This window comes from Periplaneta americana, chromosome 8, assembly GCF_040183065.1.
Source record: "Periplaneta americana isolate PAMFEO1 chromosome 8, P.americana_PAMFEO1_priV1, whole genome shotgun sequence".
NCBI lineage: Eukaryota > Metazoa > Arthropoda > Insecta > Blattodea > Blattidae > Periplaneta > Periplaneta americana.
Genome location: NC_091124.1, coordinates 115,733,369 through 115,752,157, shown reverse-complemented (window position 1 = coordinate 115,752,157; position 18,789 = coordinate 115,733,369). Strand labels below are relative to the sequence as shown.

At 36.8% G+C, this 18,789-nt stretch overlaps 1 protein-coding gene and 1 non-coding gene across 9 annotated transcripts in view; both read right to left on the bottom strand.

Moving 5' to 3' along the window:
- LOC138704972 (myotubularin-related protein 10-B) overlaps positions 1–18,789 on the bottom strand; it is a 240,583-nt gene that overhangs the window by 30,720 nt on the left and 191,074 nt on the right. The gene's annotated exons all lie outside the window — the stretch shown is intronic.
- On the bottom strand, positions 4,434–4,506 carry TRNAN-AUU (transfer RNA asparagine (anticodon AUU)). The gene has a single exon. It is a non-coding gene; the product is annotated as a tRNA-Asn (tRNA).

The window sequence follows — 18,789 nt, the reverse complement described above, 5'->3', positions numbered from 1 at the left end:
GAAAATGATGTAGGGAAGTTCTGAAAGATGATATTAGTGATGGTAGTTACAATTTTTAGATAGTTTATTATGAGTGTTGCTTGAGGTTACGGAATGGGTGATAAAACTAAAGTGAAGTTATACTCATGTCAAGATTTAACAAGGTTATTATAATGATGTATATTAGGAAGAAGAGGATCCCAATGAGTAATACTGTGTGAAGTGTTAAGTAGGAAATGTTAGTATAGTGATTTCAAATAGGATAGATAGTTAAAATTTAAGAACGATATTTTGAAAGAGTAATAATGATCAACAGGATATACCATAAAGTAGAACGAGTAAGATGGGATGTAGAAAGACCGTAATAACAAGGGCTATTCATAAAGTAACTTCCGTTTATTTTTTACAAACCTGTGAATGACTTTACAGAATTGGGTTACAATACGTTTGAAAGTATACACTCTAGTTTATTTTTCCACATAGTTTCCAGTCACATTGAGACACTTGTAGCGTTTGATGAGCTTTGAAATTACGCAATTGTAGAATTCGGCTGCCTGCAACTGAAGCCAACTTACGATGCTTGTTTTCAACTCTTCGTCATCGACAAAGTGCTTTGAGCCAAGCCACGTCTTCATGTGCATGAAGAGATGGTAATCGCTAGGTGCCAAATCTGGGCTATAGGGAGAGTGATCCAATACTTCCCAGTTGAACTCTTGCAGTTTGGGCGCAGTAAGACGTGCTGTATGCGGCCAGGCGTTGTCATGCAGGAAAATCACCCCAGGGCTCAACATGCCACGACGTTCGTTTTGAATGGCCCTTTTCAAGTTTTTTTAGTGTGTTATAGTAATGCTCAGTGTTAATTGTGGCATTCCTCTCCAAGAATTCCACTAGCAAAATTCCTTTTCTGTCCCAGAAGACAGTTGCCACGAGTTTCCTCGCGGAAAGTGTTTGACGACACTTTGCAGGTTTTTTCGGGGAGTCAGTATGGCCCCACTGCATTGATTGAAGCTTTGTTTCTGCAGTCACATACCGCACCCAAATCTCATCTCCTGTCACAATCTGATCGAGAAAAGCTTCATCTTCTCTTTCGTAACACTCAAGAAAGGATGGTGCTGCTTCCATCCGCTGAGCCTTTTGTTCCTCAGAAAGGAGTTTAGGCACCCATCTGGCAGAAAGTTTCCGGTAGCCCAAATCTTCGGTAATCACTTTGTACAGAAAAGTACAACTAATCTGTGGAAAATCCTCACTAGGTTTGCTCTAACCCTTTCGTCAACCAAACAAATCGGATCTGCATTCACGATACTCAGTCGAACACTTCTCTCTTCATCATGGACACTGGTTCGCCCATTTTTGAACATACGGCACCATTGTCTTACACCACCTTCACTCATTACGTCCGGCCCATAAACTTCACAAAGTTGGCGATGGATTTCACTAGATTTACAGTTTTTGGCCGCAAGAAATCTTATTACAGAACATACCTCAACCTGGCAGGACTTGCAATTGCAGCACACATTTTGACAGCACGTGGCTCAGAGAGGAACAAAGACACGACCTTGACTCTACCACTGTTCGATGCGTACTGCTTCAAGGTACACTCCACTGCAAGAGTGACGCCACTGTCTCTCTTATTACGCACGCTATATGAAAACGGAAGTTACTTTATGAATAGCCCTCGTGTATATATATATATATATATAAATTTATGTTAGTAAGAAGAATGTTGCAAGGAATGTAAGTTAAGTGTGGGACTAACAAACAGTAGATATTTAAGATCAATAAGGGGAAATTGACTGTTTGGAGTTAAGTTATTAGCAGAAGTAGAAAAGTTATTAGTTAAACAGACTGTCCAGAATGCATACTAATTGTAGGTAAATGTAATAGGAAGTTATGGTGAAACCCATATACAGAAATGTAGTGGTACACCATAACTGGTATAAATGTTGATGGCAATACAAATAAATAAATAAATGAAATAAATCTATTTACATGAATAATTCATGAGTCAGCTTAAATAATTAAAGAGTTAGCTAAGCCAAATGCCTCCAATGCACATGGATCTGATAATAGCAAATATGCCCATGAAGAAAGGAGATAGGAATAATTTGTTGCAATAATTGTCATGTAGACTAGAAAGCCTATTTAGTGTCCAATGCTTTTATAAGTCGTCGTAAATCTCTCTTTACATTATAATGGTATATAATTTGCTTTGACATATATATATATATATATATATATATAGAGTCATAACATTTCTTACTTGTAATGGTGGACCTTACATTTCACTTACACAGTGCCACCATTAACAATCATTACAATTACACTCTTTGCAGTACACATTATCAAAAATTACTCTATTCCCACGGCTACCTCCTCAGTCAGTCTATCGTCTGTTCAATACTATCCTACCTTTCCTTTGCTATTAATTATTTTTTCACTAGTTCTAATATATCTTACTTCTTTTACCAGTTCACTTCTGTAACTGATTCGTTATTCACTTCACTATTTATTGTAACAGTTTCTTTCCACCCTCAACTAATTCCTACTATTCACATCTTCGTTACTCTGATGCCTTGATATTAATTTAATACCAGTACCACTAGACAGTTCCTTCTACTCTTTTCTTCATCTTCACAGTTCCTACTACTCTTTTCTTACTAGTTTACTAATATTAGTCACTCATTACCTTAATAATACTATTCACTAGTCATTATTCTCCCTAATAAAACAGGTTGTTATCAGCTCTGATCTCTAAACCCTTCCATTGACCACTCACCACACTCTTCATAGCTTGCACTTCCTTTCTTGCTTGTCATCCTTCTCACTATCATAACTCGTCTCCCCCACCCTTTTTTCAGCACTTTTCATTATCCCCAATGGCTCACTTAACTTTTGACTTAATTCCTGGAATTTTTTTCCATCATGCTTCTAAATTTTTCAATATCCCAAACAGACGCTGGATTTGAGTCTTCTAAATTTTTCCTCTCTGATACCTGTTCACCTTTTTTTTTTCTTCTTATCTAACCCTCTTTTCAACATGTGAACCCGAAGAAACACTTACCTCTCCTACCTTTTCACTGACTTCCCTTTCCCTAAGTTACTTGTTTCTGTCAATTTACAGACTTTCTTTATATTCACTTCTTCTCACACTTCCCTACACTGTATACTATTCTCTCTCTCTTGCTTTTACTCTCATAGATTTGGCTACAACTTTTAATCCCACCCTTATTACTCACACTTCCTTCCCCCTTTTCACTTCCCGACTCCTGGATACTCTTCCCCTCTTCCCGTCTCCTTCCTCGTTCCAGTGCTCCTTGTGCCGTTCTTCCTCGCATTCAAGTGCGTTCTTAACCCTCAGAAACCAGAAGACTTATGTCACTATTGCAAGCAAATGCCTAACTCTTAACCAGGGACCAGAATTCGTATATCTGCATAACGGGATAAATACATGTTGGGTTCGTTAGCCAAGCGGTTTAAGGTGCACAAGGTATGTCCGGCCAGCATATCGTGCCTAAGATCGCAGGTTTGCATCCTGGCCACTGCAGTCAATTGAGCCTGTGGTAAAGGATGGGAAGGACCCATGTAAAGCAATCAGTATAATGGTACGCATGGAAGCTGACAGGATTTCAGTTGACTGCAGTTGAAATTATTTTGCTCCTTTTTTAAGGAAAAAAAAAAAAGCATTAGAAAAGAATTGTTTTAATCGAGTGCAATGTCCTTAATTTTATATAGAATTAAAGAATATCAACGTATTTTATATATAACATACAATTTATAACATTATATCACGTCATGACCATAATACTAGCTGGCCACTGCAACTGTCACTACACTAAGACTTACAATCCTTTTACTCCACATTTGAAAGTTATTATTTCTGCTTCCCTCTCCATGTTGAGTCATCATGTTTATACTTTCTCGTTCATCATCATATGGGTTCCTGACCTTGTTACACTCCTCTCCTATTGCCATGTGATGACCTTCGACTATCTGTTATTTGCCTTGGGATAATTTTGGTTAAATGTAATAAAATAATACATAAACTATGCAGTGTCAATATAATGAAAGCATACTGTTGAGATTTCATAGACTGAAAAATTGTTTTTATTATTATTATTATTATTATTATTATTTTTAGATGCTTACTTTTTTTTTAAATTATCGCCAAACTGTCGACATAAACTGAACATGCATATAAAGCACAATAATGCAATCAAACTAATTGTGATGAGGTGATATACAAGAACGTGTATCCTAATCAAGATTTAGAATGTTGAGAAATTAATTTATATGTGCAAATGCTTGCTGACTGAAAAATTGATACGAGATAATATTAATATACTGGTATGCCAAACAACTTTAATGTTGTGTGAATGCATTAAATATTGCGCAAATCAAGCTTTCAGGTATAACTCCCTGTAAAAATGATTTGAATAATTTTGAGGGAAAAATTGTTCCGGGGCCGGGCATTTAACCCGGGACCTTTGGTTTAATGTACCAACGCTCTACCAACTGAGCTACCCAGGAACTCTACCAGATACCGATCCAATTTTTCCCTCTATATCCACAGACCTCAAAGTGGGCTGACAGCTGTCAAGCAACCAAAGTTGAGTGCACACTAACTCTGTGTGACTTAAATTGTGGCTTTCTGTTAACGAACAGTGACGTGTATTATGCAAATCAAGCTTTCAGGTATAACACCCTATAAAGTTGATTTGAATAATTTTGAGGGAAACTGAGCTACCCGGGAAATTGGATCAGTGTCTGGTAGAGTTCCAGGGTAGCTCAGTTGGTAGAGCATTAGTACGTTAAACCAAAGGTCCCGGGTTCGATGCCCGGCCCCGGAAAAATTGGATCGGTGTCTGGTAGAGTTCCCGGGTAGCTCAGTTGGTAGAGCGTTGGTACGTTAAACCAAAGGTCCCGGATTCGATGCCCAGCCCCGGAACAATTTTTCCCTCAAAATTATGCACTACATATTGCTTTGATAGCTGAATGGATAGCATGTTAGGTTGCCAAGAAAATGTTCCATGTATGATCCCTAGCTATGACCGATTTTTTGTCATTATTATTATTACTATTATTATTATTTTTATTATTATTATTATTACTACATGTTTGCAATATGAACCTGTGTTACTCAGAATTATATGTTTCTAGAAAACATTTGAATAGGGCTATTTTTGGGTGTCCAATATACACCAGTGACCTCTGTTGTCAACGATTTCTTGTAGTTGAGTGGGAAGAGATATACCATTTTTTAATACTCATGGAAGAATATTGCATAATCGAAACAATTATACAGACCATAACGATAAATAATTGTCATCTATAATATATGACTGGCGTTATCACTATGTATATTCTACTCTATAATGAATGAAGGATGGGAATGCAGACAAAATATTTAAAACATTCTAGTTTAATACAATCGTCATGCCTTCAATAATAATTTACAGAATCTTGCTAAAACTCCTAGTCTATTTCGTATTTTTCACAACTGGAGTTACTGAATAGCAATGGAATATCAAATAAAATAAATTACCAGTAAAATAAAATGTGTATAAAAAGGGTTATGTAAAACATAATAAAAATATTAATGATTGAATTATTCATCAAGAATTATTTAATAAACATAAAGGGATTGTTGTTTAGTCAACTGTCCAAAGACAGGTCTGAACCTTACAAGTGATACCAACAAGACACCACTTATGAGGCAACAAAGCCAGGAGATAATGGAGTAGGGTGACCATTTCCTTTTGCCCATAAAGGGATTAAAAAAGTTAAACATATAACATACTAGCTGAAAGCACCCGGTGTTGCATGGGTTTTCCTTTCTGCTTATATTTTTAATTAAACTGGTTATTACATTTTCCGAAATCTCGGAAACCTAACTATAGACAACCAAAACGAATTGTCTTTACTAAGCTAAGATGAATCTTTACTTAACGTCATTTACATGAATTGATGAACTCCTTAGTGAAATGCCCGCCAGCGTTAACTCAATTTAAAACAGTTGTAAATCAGGCACTGAAAAGAAAATATGTCATCATGTGCCTGACGTTCAACGGTTTTTTTAATTTATATATTTATTTGTTTTTATTTATTCATTTATTCTGGTGTAGTTAAGGCCATTAGGCCTTCTCTTTCACACCGCCAGAAATACAAATAAAATAATAGAAAAATCAAACTATGGACAAAGTAAAACCCAACGAAAATATGATTCCGTTTCCTCTTTCTGATCAGTTTCAGCATCGAATCAATATGTACATATATAATTTAATTTATATTGGAAGATTTTTTACCCCTTGACTGCTGTAAACCCATTTATATCATACCGAGTTTTTTTTTAAATATGACTTGGAAAACTATAATTATCTCATAAATTCAGAACATATATTAATTATTATTTTATACACAGAATACAGATAAAATATAAACTTGTAATAAGTCATTTTTTAACATAAAGACTAATATTCTGGGAGACATATAGGCTTAACGGTATTTTAGAAATTAAGAGACTGTTATTTCCACAACGCATAACATACTAGATTTGCAACGTGATTATACAGATAGAATTTCGAAGTAACATATTTTCGGACGTGAACAAAAAATATTTTAAGAGACGTATATTTTAGAATTAATACATTGTTATTTTCAGTTGCCTTACGTACATTCACATACTACATTAGCAACATGGCAGAAATATCATTGAATTGCTTTTTGATATGTGTAAAATCTTTTTTTTCTGCTCCTTTGTATAAAATATAGTAGAGGATGTGAAAAACACGCAGTTTTTAAGTCAATGTCTGCAACTTTGAGCGACTGTCCTTGAGCTTCATTTTAATATGGCCATTACAAATGCTAGTCACACTGAAATTGCAGCTTAAAATCAAATGGGTATCATAGCGTTCAATTGCGTTGATCACAACTTAATTTTATAAAAATTAGAATTTTATGGTATTCGAGGGAATACACTAAATATTTTAGAACCTATCTTCATGGCAGAAGGCAATTAGTCTCAATAGGTGAAAATTGTTCAAGTCTCTCCAGTATACATTATGGTGTTCCACAAGGCTCAATAATTGGTCCACTGCTATTCTTGGTAGCAATAAATGACCTTCCTAAATTCATTAAAGCTATAACAATTATGCATGCTGATGACACTACATTCTTATGTTCTAGCTCTACTCTGAATGAATTACATGCTCTAACCAATGACAGATATTTTATGGTTTGAATCTAATGGTTTTTTGCTTAATCAAGAAAAGACTATCAACATAACTTTTACCCTAAATCATGTAATATTTTTTATAAAAAAGGACAACATACAAAACTATACCAAATTTCTAGAACTTTTTATAGACTCCAGTTTAACATGGGAAAAACATATCGAATATATATGCACAAAATTATCAAGAGTTATATATTTATTAAAGAAATTAGTGACTTGTTTCTCAAAATTATTTAAGATGTGCCTTCTTTTCGTTCTTTCAGTTGATAATTAGGTATGCCTTAATTTTCTGGGGAAATGGTAGCAAAATTGGGAGTGTCTTGATTTTGCAAAAGAAAGCCATTAGAATTCTATGTCAATCAAACTATCTTGAACATTGTCGACCTCTTTTCAAACAATCACAGATATTAACTGTCATAAATTTATATATATACGACCTAGTCCTTTACACTCGACAAAATATAGACAATTACTCATTAATAGCCAATATACATGATCATGAAATTAGAAATAGTGAACAAATAATTACTATTCCATACTGTAGATTACATAAAAGTAGTACAAGTTTTTCTGTCATGGGGATGAAATTATATAATAAGCTTCCCAGTCAATATTATAAGTTACCAACCAACAGTTTCAAAGCTAGATTTTATAATTGGCTTTTAATTAATCCTTTCTACTCTTTAGATAAGTTTCTTAACATAAATTCATACGAAATTGTTTTTTAATAAATAAAGTTATTTAGATTAGTTACAATTATTACATAAGAGTGAAGTGTTTTAATTAATTATTTTAGAGTTTCCAAATGTTTTGTGTTTTCATTCTAATTACTGTTCTCAATTATATGTGTATTTTCAAATGTATGTTTTTTTTTTGTGACGAAGCCTATCACTATATGTTTAATGGCTTAATAAATTGAATTGAATTGAATTGAATACGTGAGATAAAAAACATCTTCTCCTTTCATTTTTCCAGTTAATATAGACACTTCTATTATGTTTCGCATGAATTCTTCACACCAATTCTTGTTGGTGCATAATTTTGGTGGGTCAATATTTCGCAATAATACTTCTGGTTATTCAATATTAAGTAAAATATGTGGTAGCAATCCTCGTAGTTTGAAAGAATTCAAGAATTCAGTTGGATAAAACAGTCTGCTCACTATCTACAAAGCCACCGGCGTGGCTCAGTCGGTTAAGGCGCTTGCCTGCCGGTCTGAAGTTGCGTCTGGGCACGGGTTCGATCCCCGCTTGGGCTGATTACCTGGTTGGGTTTTTTCCGAGGTTTTCCCCAACCGTAATGTGAATGCAAGGTAATCTATGGCGAATCCTCGGCCTCATGTCGCCAAATATCATCTCGCTATCATCAATCTCATCGACGCTAAATAACCTAGTAGTTGATACAGCGTCGTTAAATAACCAACTAAAATAAAAAATAAAAACTATCTACAACTCCATCGAGAAATTCATAATACAGTCCTGGACTGCGTAAAGATACTTATTACACGAATTATCTAATTTTAGCCTTCATGATGTGTATCACCAATGTTATTTAATTTCTTGTTATAATTTCCATGGCCTCGTGAAAGTCGATGTTGAATACAACAGACAATAATAAAAAACAACTGACTATAGAAGATTGCATTTTAGTATTACACATGAATGTTGAATCATATTTATTTTTATTTCGTACACTACTTTTAACACTTGAATATAAATAATGGATTAAATGGCGATCTTACTCGTGTTAATTATGTAAGCATGTGCGGCTTCCAGCTGTTTCGGTGCTATTCGACACCATCCTCAGAGCCTACTAGATCTTGGTGCTATCTCAACTTCGCTGCCTGTTGTGTGGGTGCGTTCGTGTGATGAAGAGTTGTGTCAAACAGTGTGTGTGTTCTGAAATTGATCTGTGTGTTGAGAATTTGATTGGGGTGTGTTTTAGTGTGTCTGTATATTTCATATCGTTCTAGTGTGTTGAGTTTTTGGTTTTTGGGTTGTATGTGTAGGATTTCCATGTCTGTATGTTATTGTATGTGTGGTTAGCATTAGTTATGTGTTCGGCATATGTAGATGTATTGTGTCCTCTGGTTATTGCTTTAATGTGTTCTTTGTATCGAGTTTGGAATGATCTGCCTGTCTGTCCAATGTAGAAACTGTCGCAACTATTGCATGTGAGTTTGTATACACCTGCGTGGTTGTATTTATTTGTGTTGTTTGTGTGTTGAGATGTCTTTGTAGTGTGTTTTCTGTTCTGTATGCTATGTTCTATTTCTGTTTTCTGAATGAGGATGCGATCTTGTGTGTGTTTTTGTTTTCAAATGTTAGTGTGATGTATTTCTTGTGTTCTTGTGTTTGTGTTATGTTTTGTGTGTTTTTGTGTTTGTTGAGTTTTTGTTTTGTCTTCCTTATGATGTTGTCTATTATGTTTGGGTTGTAACCATTTTCTTGTGCTATGTATTTGATTGTGTTCACTTCTTCATTGTAGTGTTGTTGGCTCATGGATATGTTGAGTAATCTGTGTACCATTGTCCTGAATGCAGCATGTTTGTGTTGTGTGGGGTGATTAGATGTGTTGTGTATGTGTGTGGTGGTGGTGGTTGGTTTTCTGTATATTATGAAGGTGTGTTTGTTGTCAACTTTTGTTATGGTGATGTCTAGGAAATTTATGGAGTTATTGTTTTCAAGTTCCAGTGTGTATTGGAATTTTGGGTGTATTTTGTTTATGTATTGGTGTAGTTTGTGTATTTGTCGTTTGTTTCCTTTGTATAGTATGAATATGTCGTCTACGTATCTGTGCCAGTATACTATGTTGTCTGCATATTTGTTGTGTTCATTGTTGAGTATGCATGTTTGTTCTATGTTGTGTAAAAATATCTCTGCTAGTATGCTAGATATGGGTGATCCTATTGGCAATCCTTCTGTTTGGGTTGTGTTGTTGTTGTGTGTGAAGTAGTTTTGCTTTGTTATGATGTCTGTGATTTGGATGATTTCTTCGATGTGTTCTTGTGGTGTGTTGTCTATGAGCATTTGTTTTAGTATCTGTAATGTGTCTTGTACCGGTATGTTAGTGTATAAGTTAGTGATATCGAAAGATGCTAGTGTTGCACTGTGTGGAATGTGTTGTTTTTTGTTGACTAGATCTATAGTGTTTTTTATTGTTGTCTGTTTTCTGAATTTTATGTTGTTTCTAATGATTTTGTCCATGTGTGTGGCTAGTTTGTGTGTTGGTGCCTGTTTGTAGTTGATTAGAGGTCTGACTGGTATGTTTTTTTTATGTATCTTGGGTAGTGCATTGAGTTTAGATGCTGCTGGTTTGATGGGTTTGAGTTGTTGTTTCATATTGTGCGGTATTACGTGTTTGCTTTTGTTGATTGTGCTTTTTATTGTGTTGTGGGATCTTTTTCAAGTTCTGTGATGTTGTTTTGTTTAAAGTATGTTTCTATTTTGTTGTGTAGGTCTTGTTTGTGTAGTATTATTGTGCAATTGCCTTTGTCTGCTTTTAATGTCAGGTTCTGATATTTCTAGTTCTTCAAGACTACATTCCTGGCAACCAACAGATAGAAATGAAATTAGAAAATTTTTGGGCATAGTGGGTTACATGGGATTAGTGAATATGTAGTCCCTGTGTCATTACTGGTCTAAATGAAACTCTCTTCAAAAGCAATACTGTGTCTAAAGTTATGAGTAGAAACCGTTTTGAACTTTTACTGAAATTCTGGCATTTCAATGATAACCAATTTTGTCCTGAAGGTGATCGTGTCTACAAAGTAGAACAACTTGTAAACATACTCATTGAGAAATTTCAGAATGCTTATATGCCCGGTCAAGTGTACTGTATAGACGAATCACTAATACCGTTTAGAGGTCATCTTCTCATAAAACAATATATGCCACAGAAAGCTCACAAGTATGGAGTAAAACTGTTCAAAATTTATTGCGATGGTGGATACACATGGAATATAAAAATTTATGCAGGAAAGGAACAAGATTCTGGCAGCTCTGTACCAACAAAAGTTGTCATGAAATTATCTGAAGAACTGCTGAATACTGGAAGAACAGCTGTAACTGATAATTATTATACCAGTTTGGAACTTGCAAATAAGTTACTTGACAAGAAAACTCACCTTGTAGGAACACTAAGAGCTAATAGAAAAGGGAATCCAAGGGAGGTAGTTCGTAAGAAACTGAAACGTGGTGAAATAATTTCCAAGGAAAATGATCGCGGTATTTGCATCCTAAAATGGAAAGACTGGAGAGATATATTTATGCTCTCAACGAAACATTCCAATGAAACAGTAACGATTAATAGATATACAGGTCCAGTAGAAAAACCTCTTGCTGTAATGGATTATAACACTGGGAAGAGTTCTGTTGATGTCTCAGATCAAATGGCAAGTTACAATACAGCTCTAAGGAGAACACTGAAATGGTACCAGAAGGTTGCTATTGAACTCATATTTGGAACAACAATAGTGAATTCTCATCTTATCTACAAAATCGTGACTCAGTTTATCATGAACATTACAGAATTTAGAGAAAGAATAATAGAAGATGTTATTCTCAAATGAAGATCTGACTGATCCATCTGAACAGCCGCAACCATCGACATCTAGAAAAAGAAAAAGCACTAAATACACATTCATTTAAGAAACATGAAGGCCCAGCTCATAAGATAAGAAAGTATTGCAAAGGATGCTACAAACGGAAAATAGCAGGTGTGATATCCAAAAACAAAGTAAAGAAAGTCACAACTTGCTGTAAAGAATGTGAGGGAAAGCAGCGCTTTTGCTTAGAGTGCTTCGCTAATTTTCATAGACCTAATTAGTATGTGTGAGATTCTCAGGACTATTCAATTTTTATAACATTGTCCAATAAATTAATTTTCGAGGCGAATATTTTTCAAACAGCTTTCAGTAGTGTATTTTCTGATATTATTTGTCAAGCAAAGTCTATATAAATTACTCTTTTTCATACAAGATTTAGTACGTAATGTAAATTTTCTGTAACTTAAAAATTGCATTTCGAATATTTTCAAGCAAGGGAGTATGATATAATGTTTATCATCAGTCTCAATGTTACTGTAAGTTTATTAAAAATGATCAAAATAAAATGTTGTATTCATAGTGATATGCATCTTATTATGTTTAGATTTATGGTTCTATAATAAACCCCATCCAAACCCCAATGATAGAAAAACTTTGATAAGGACAAAGCAGTCCGATTCATACTTAGAATTCAATATTGCAGTGGTCTGTGGCCTGTAGAGCTCATGAAATAACGTGGGATGCTGGTGGCCATATGGACCGTCTTGGCACACAAGAAAATATACATAGCAGACCCCACGGATCGCTCAGGAGCTCAACGTGTTAAGGGGATTACAGAATAACTTAAAACGTTGTGTATAAAGTGTAAATAAAAATTAAGGTGACATTTATTTTTTTAAGTTGACATGTATTTATTCAGCCTGACAAGTTACTTCCTTGGTCTGAATTGCAAGTTTATTTTAAATGTAGTTTTGTTTATAAGTATGAATAAGAGTGTAATTGTATAAGAGTGTAATTGTATGTCTTATTTGAACTGTTGTTTCAGTGAAGCATGGTGAGTCAGTGAAGTTACGATTTTACAGTGTAGTGAACAGTTCTGATCAGTGATAATTTATAGTGTCAATGAAATGTGCTCTATAGTGTCAGTGAAATGTGTTGTATAGTGTCAGCGAAATGTGTTCTAAAGTGTAGTGAAATGTGTCATAGTGAGATAAGAGTAAAGTGAAAGATTATTATCAGTACCAATGTGAAACTTATGTAGGGCCTATACATATGCAGGTTGTAATGTAAAATTAGGTTTCACTTATTAATTAGATTATTATATGTATTATTATTAATTGTAATTACTGTGTATAATTGTATTGTGTATATAATTGTATTGTGTATCTAATTGTATTTTGTATTGTGTATTATTTATATTGTTTGTACCACTGCCACCGGGTGCTTGCCCACTTGCAGTGTAAATACATACATACATACATACATACATACATACATTACATATATATTGTAACTTTAATTCAAAACAAGAATGTAACTTTTATTGTTACGATAATAATCACTTTCTATAATTGAATGTAAACACTCTCGTCAACAATGGGATTTCCACTCCACACAGTAACACAGTATTCGTTATTGCATTCCACAGACGACAATGACAATTTACTTGGATTATTGGGAACAAGAATGTACTGCTAATTTTAACTAATGTTCACAAAGCACTATTTACAAATCAGAACTGTCAGTTCTCAGTTCACAGTTCGTTTGCCTTGGCTAGTTCTTCTAGCTCAGTCACTCGAGTTCACAGTATCTCGAACCACAGATGTTCAGAGACAATCCACTGAACTTCGAACTCAGGTCCCCCAACTGCGGTCCACTGCACTCAAACTCAGGGCTTCCGGCTCCCACAGTTATGGACACAACTCAAGTCGAACTCCGGTTTCGAAGCTGGCTTCACTGCTACACAAGACTGCCTTGCTGTCCAAAACTAGCAATGACTGCAACTCACTAACTAACTAACTAACTAACTAACTAACTAACTAACTAACTAACTAACTCAAGTTCACTCGCGTGTCGTATTTATAACTAAACCATAGTTTCGGGAAAGTACGATGCTGGAAATTTCTACGGATGTCCAGAAGATGGCACCTCTCGAATTCTCTGGATTTCTTCCCTCAGTCGCTGGCGCATTACTCCCCCCCCTCTCTGCCGCAGTCGCCGTCTCTCCTCTCCTCTCTACGCCACAGCACATGCCCCAGGAAGAAGATGCGCGCACAACTTCATTTGCTGCGCCAAGCCACGGCTGACCTTGCCCTCCTTCTGCCCGGTCGTGAGATCGTTTCCCGGCTGTCACAATATTATGTTCTACTACTAACTCAACATAGAGTGTTTATATTGTAGGCACTTCACTTTCATGCATAGCATACTAGTATAAGCACCTACAAATGCCATTGTTGTAAAGTTCACAAAAAACTGCCAGCATGTTCCTTCAGAATACGAGACCTTCTGCTTTTCTCCCCTCACCTTAAAACCGGATGTGCTCACTCTCGTGCTCTAGTTGCTGAGGAGGGTGGGACCACGGCACCTAACAGTCTGATGACCACATGGCCAAAACTAAGAGAGCTGGACCCGCTACAGACACAATGTTTTTCGCGGGCATTATGATGTCAGTAGCGTCATTCAGCTCAAAGTCACGCTGGGGAGGGGAAGGCGTGGCGCGCAAATTGGTTGGGTATATAAAGGCGAAGCTAAAGTTCCCTAAGACATTTGCTTACGGGCAAGGAGATCGTTCAAACGCATCCTCCGTCACGAGCAACAGTTCTCCTACTTGGCTTACGCCATTTTTCTTTCATTCGGACGTGTCTAAACATGGTCATCACCTCAAGAGCAGAGAGCCCTCTGCGTTCTGTCTCCTTTACTGTATCTCTCATATATGATACTTACTCTATAATCATTATTCTATTTCCCCTATCTAAACTACAGACCTCCGCTTTCTTATTTCTCCTGGCCTCGACAGTTCATTCCTCTCCCCAACCCCCTCTAGAATCGTTAAGTCGCGAACTGAGCTATGGTGATCCTCCGACAATAGAGCCTACCGTTTCTCCACTCCTGGGGTCGGAAAGTCGCATACTACGGTGTGTTGATCCATCGACTCCAAGGAGCTTGTTCTCGCCATCAGAAAGTTGCCAGCTACGGCTTGTTAGATCCCTCATTCAATAGAACTGTCTACCCAATTCCATCTCTCTCGTTATCCTGTCAACCCCCTACATCGTACATCAGAGCAAGCCACTTCGCCAGGGACTCCCGTTACCCCTACTTCTCTCTCATACAAATCTTACTTTACTATCATCCATCATAATTCTCTCTGCATCGAAGCCTCAGGGCAAATTTACAGTACAAGTTATAATTTTTCTATCGATACACTGTTTCCCCTACGTCAAGAACCAAAGGGAAAATATCTAACCTTTTTCATTTTATTAACAAACAAATATTATTTAAAACAATCTTTCTTATCTTCATCATAATTTGGCATCATCACCCCACCCACGAGCTACAGGTTTCTTGTCTCGTCACTCCCGTTTCCCCTCTCTAGACGTCGACGACACGCCAGACGACGTCAACGAAGACCAACGCACGATAACTGGAGCTCAACATGCAGCATAACATCGTTGCATCATCACTTCCCCAAAAATAAGCTTCAGCCTTCTTGTCCCGTCATTTCCGTTTTCCCTCTCTATAAGTCGACGACACACCAGAGGGACGTCAACGGAGACCAGCACACAACACCATCTTTAATAAAATCGTCCACTGATGACTTAGTCGCGGGTTTTTCTCTCGTTTTCCCTGAAGTAGAGAACAAAGTGGATTCAGTGGCTTGCCTTTCTTTAATCACTCGCCTAACTGTACATTCATTAACACTTGTAGCAGTGGCTTCTCTTTTACCGAATTTTGTTACTGGTATGCCAACATATGGGTTAGTTTCTTCCTTAAAAAAATCATGCATTATTTCGCTATTTTGACTGTGAACAGTTTTTAATTTAATTTATCTTAGCACAGGTGGCATTTTACATTCTTTTAATATAACACAAAATCACACTCATAACACAAAAAACATCAAGAAAATTAAATAAAGTGTCTTTTTTCAAGTAGGTTATTTCACGACACTTTATCAACATCTTAGGTTATTTAGCGTCTGAATGAGATGAAGGTTACAATGCCGGTGAAGTGAGCCCAGGGTCCAGCACCAAAAGTTACCCAGCATTTGCTCACATAGGGTTGAAGGAAAACCACGGGAAAAAACTCAACCAGCCCCGACCGGGAATTGAACCCGGGCCACCTGGTTTCACGGCCAGACTCGCTAGCCATTACTCCACAGGTGTGAACAATAAAGTGTCATTAGCTGCAAATCTAATATGTGATGCAACCAGTAGGCCTAGTTGTGAGTGGAGAAGAGAGCGAGAAATAACTTTTGGGTGAGAGGACCATGTGATCAGAAGGTGTGTCTTGATGAAAACTTATCTCTACATTGCAAAGTGGTACCGATCATCTCAAAACTCAGGCAAAAATTGTTTTTTTAAAGTGCAAATAACAGCATGTACACTTAACAGCAAAAAGAAGGAGCCGCCGACAATTTCTAAGTTCCAGATACATAACATTGCATATGCTTGTCTCATCAGAGCCATAGTTCATCAGGTAACACATAAGTAAACCATTTAAATTTGCTGTATTTTATAGATTTATTAATTTGTCAGACAGAATAATATCTGTAATATTGACAATTAATATTACAGATATTATTCTGTCTGACAAATTAATAAATCTATAATATTCTCATAGCTGCAGTGCATATGTTTGAGCAGATTACTGTGCACTTAACTGCGGAATTCCGGCCAAATAAGTCACTCAGCTGAGTGTGCTCCTAATATAATGGCAGTTGACATTGGACATATAACTTATGTCAACATATATGCCTAACACGGAGTCAGGCCATAAAGGGAAACATTGAAGGAGGAGAATTCGATCCCGTGCTGTGGATTGAATTCGGTGTAGCTCAGTGGTCAGAGCGCTTGGTACGTAGAACCAAGGACCCGGGTTCAATCCCAGGCGCCGGAGCGAATTTTTCTCCTCAAATATTAATTGCTGTATTTTGTTTAAGAGTCTAAAAATATGTTATAAAATCGGATGTAAGGTTGATTCTAGATACATCAGGACCTTTGAAGAGTGAAATAATAATAAAATTGATAAATACAAAATCAACCCAGGCTAATATGAACAGGAAAAGCACGTATTATGCCAGAACAATATTAACAGTCACAGTAGCGTAAGTCATTACGGCATTGGTTTGTTGAACGAGTTGATAATAGTAGAGCAAGGTTCGAATCTCCCACAGTCTTTTTTTTAATTACAAATTTGCCATCATATATGTCTCGCAAAGCTATAATTATGTGGCGATATCTCTTAGAATATGCCCAAACTCTAATAAATGATAAACCTCCCCCTCTCTTCTAAACAATACTCCTGTCTGTTAATAATACATTCTGTCTCGTCATTACGCTTGACGATGGCAGAGAGACAACTTATTGCCCTGGTTCGCTTAGGTTATTTTGCATAGATGGCGGCCAGAGAGATTGGAGTCCCATTATCAACTGCTAAGTGGTGGGCTAAATTGTTTATCGAGAATGTTGAAGTTGTGAATTGTCCCAATCCTGGTCCGCGCATATCTACAAGGGAAGAGGTCGCCATGTTATTGAGTGAGATTGAGAATCACCCCCTTTAGAACTGCCTCTCAACTCAAGATGGCGTCCAACTTTTCTGCTTTCCCACACACTGTGAGGAGACATTTTAGAGAGCGTGGCATACGGTGTCGTCGAACTATGAGGAGAGAACATTTGACGATGGAGCATGCCGTGGATCATCTAGGTCTAGCGTATGCTACTCTCTGACAGGACTTCGAATGGAGAAATGTCATTTTCTCTGAGGTAAATGTCTCCAGTAGCAACGATGGTCCTGCCATAGTTTATCGTATGGATGGCGAACAATATGATGAATGCTTCGTGAGACGATTTAACAGGTCGGGTCGCGTGAACGTCGCATGTTTGGGTGGATGTCTTATGATGGGGCAGGACTTCAGGAACGCATCCACCGTCGGTTTACGGCAGAAGTCTATGAACACATTTTGGCAAATGTAATGATTCCTTCCGCCAGAAAACAATAACCAGAAGGAAGTTTTCTTCCAGCAGGATAATCACCTGGTACACACCGCCAACCGGATTCAAAGATGGTTTACGAGGAGACGTGATGTCGACTCAGTCGACAGGCCTCCAAAAATCACCAGATATCAATCCTATTGAAAATTTGTGGGCTACAGTCAAACGGATCCTACACTCTAATTGGGCAGAACCACCACCCATTTGGACAGCTGTGTTCTAGATGCGGCGTGGGAGGAGGTGTTCCATAATCTTGTGGACTCCATGCGCGCAGAATGAGGGTAGTTGATGACGTAGGTGGTTTGTGGACGAGATACTAGTCTCCACCACAGGCCTTTTTTGTTTATATATTATAAAATTGTTTGTTTTTGTTTATTTAATTATTTAAGTTTGATATGCGTCCGATATTTTAGGATGTGAAACAAGTGTTTTTGTTTATACAGGCCAGGTCTCGCCTATTAATAGCCCACAGGTGATAGGCAATAATATTTTAACAAGGCAGGCATAACGAAGTTTATTAACAAATGCCATTTCACATTTAAAATAATAAATTAATTAAAATCTAAAATTGAAAAAAGTAATTTTATCGTAATGGGAGGTAACTCACAACCTCGGGAACGGATATGAGACATCTTACCACTGGGCCACACACAGCTTGTAAAGTTCAGTACACTGTAGATGGATGACTTTGAATGAAGAGACACCACAGCAATGCCTTGATGCGCAGTGCGATTACATGAGTGAACCATGCGATAGAACTTAGAATTTCTATTGACCAAGAGTCGGCCCATTCTTTTTGCTGAAGTGTACAGTGTCAAAAAAAAAAG